This window comes from Pongo pygmaeus, chromosome 6 (genome assembly GCF_028885625.2).
Source record: "Pongo pygmaeus isolate AG05252 chromosome 6, NHGRI_mPonPyg2-v2.0_pri, whole genome shotgun sequence".
NCBI classification, from domain to species: Eukaryota; Metazoa; Chordata; class Mammalia; order Primates; family Hominidae; genus Pongo; species Pongo pygmaeus.
Window position 1 is genome coordinate 113,102,501 of NC_072379.2, and position 2,500 is coordinate 113,105,000.

At 28.6% G+C, this 2,500-nt stretch overlaps 1 protein-coding gene across 44 annotated transcripts in view; it reads left to right on the top strand.

Moving 5' to 3' along the window:
• Positions 1-2,500, top strand: part of FOXP2 (forkhead box P2) — a 606,462-nt gene that overhangs the window by 340,366 nt on the left and 263,596 nt on the right. The gene's annotated exons all lie outside the window — the stretch shown is intronic.

Consider the following 2,500-nt stretch of genomic DNA (forward strand, 5'->3'; position numbering starts at 1 on the left):
CAACTACAAAATAAAGGTACACTTTTAAGTAGTCTGTTACTCATTTTATAAGAGATTACTTTTTCCTGATTTTGTAAAAAAAAAAAAAAAAAATTCTTTTCAACCAAAAAATAGCCACTTCATTCTTCACTGACTCAAGTCTGTAGAAACAGTGACAGAGAAAAGAAAGCTTTGAAAGCATATACTTATATTAGGCCAGAATGAGTACACTTGTTTGAAAAGAAGTTTATATTTTTTTAAATAAATATTATTTCTTTATAACTCTGAATTGCACTCAAACTAAATGCCTAAAAATCATTAAACTTACATCCGTTAAAATAATGGATTATTGTTGAAAAGATTGCAAATTATGTGAAATAATTCACATTTTAAGGTAGTATATAATGAGAAAAATACATCTCAAAAGTTAAAGCAAATGCCCACACTGGAGTAAAATTTAATAGAAACATTATTTTAAACAATAACAGCATTAAAAAAGTTACATGCGTTGAATAATGTCTTAACCTTTAGGCATTGTTTTCAAGAATAATCTTTTATAAGAGCTACATAGTACTTTTGAATGGTTTATCTATTATTTTACAATTTTCATTTTTTCACAGACAATAACTATTAGAAAAACAATTTATATTTTGTTTTAACAATCATAGGAATTATATGCCTACCACAGTCCCAGGATTGCTTATTTTACAGGTTACTTTAATAAATGCAGTTTTTTCAGGATAGCCCTTTTCTGCCTTTGGTGTACTCGCAGGAAATATCACACCAGTGGAATGCTACAATATTCCTCCTAATTTCCCTAAGTGAGAGTCCTAAGTATTTTTAGCCAGATTCAATTTTGCCTGCAAATCCAGTGGATTGCGTTTATAAAGGCAAGTAAAAATAGTAATTGTAAATGAACATCGCAGTTGAGTATCAGTAGACGATAGATTATGAAAAAATGCCAAGAAATCTTTCTTTATTTTCATAGCTCCAATTGGATGTTAAATAAACAGAAAATGAGTAAAATAATAGCTATAGATTTTAGTACTCTGGAGGCATTTTGATTAGGTCTATAAGGTGTGTTTATAACCTGAGTTTGAAGTTTACTTTGTTCTATGCAGTTCATTATGTAAACCATAAACAAGAGTAAATACAAAAGTTATGCCCTTCAGATGACTGAGAAACTTCACTCATGTATTGTATGTCTGTAGAGTGCCTTCTAAAAGTGATTTAACACAATGGGTATGGTGGGTGCCTGCATAGCTACTTTAGGAAGTGTCTACAAAAATATATGTAATAATTTAATAAATAAACATGCAAAAACCTTTGTAAATATCCCTTTCCTTGGTTATGTTTTAACTATATTAATATAGTTAGGTACCTAAGGTTATTGAATTTTTTGTTCTTTCATGAATGTATTTTAGAATGGGCCTTTAAGTTCATTAAGGATTAACATATCTTTTCTATAAAATTGATGCAGTTATTGCCTTTAATTCTAACATTCGCTGTATTTCAAAACGGAAAACCATAAAGCATATTTATTAGAACAAATTTCACAAGAAGTGAAAAAGTGAAATAATTGTATACATTTATCTCTGCGTGTTGTTATTTAGATGTAAAGTTTTACACAAAGAGTTAAATTACTTCTTATAAGTATAATGAGCTAATCATTGTTGACCAGGATCTTTTGTTTAGAAATATGATTTAAGAGGCAGTGATGTAAACAAAGTAAAATTTTGTTTACCATGAACTTCTGGCAAAAATGGTCTGTTTTGGGAACATAATGTTTATCTTAATTTTTATGGCTTTTGTATTTTATAGAGGTGAGTAGTTTGACTTAAATTAGCCATGTATTTAGCATGAAGAGTTGGTGTTTGGAATGAATCGCATCAAATACTTAATGATACATGGATTGGCGAAGTGAAAAAGGATTGATAAACTATAACTAGCATTTATTTCTACCATTTAATTAATGAATATTGGAATATTTCTGAAAGCTAGGATATCTTTAAATTTTAAAGTTTGTAATATAATGGTAGCCACATCTCTGTTAGTATGTTCTGCTATCTTATATTTACTGAACAGTTAGTTTTAAAAAAAAGCCTTTTCTGGATGAATTTCTCTCTCCTTCATTCTTTTTTAATCTTCAAAAATTAGTACTAAATAGAAGAATGTATAATATATGGAGGTAGCATATTTCAGATGTTGTTTTAGATTAACTACATTGAGAAATTATTCTGCATTAGATGTAGAATTTTATTTTGATATTAGGTTTGCAGAATTAATTGTTTGTGTCACTAAGGTCAAAATAGTTGCTAAAAACTTGATTGCTTTACAGGGTAGATTTGAGCTTGCATTTTGAGCATTCATTAAGTCAGATAATCTTTCTGAATGTTTTATGAGACTGTACTGCTTTGAAAGTGTTTCAGGTGATGGTGTTTAAAAACATCTGGTTAGTAGTTTCTTACTGTCAGTTCATTTATCCTTATTCATGTAAAACAGAGTATTTGAATAACCATTT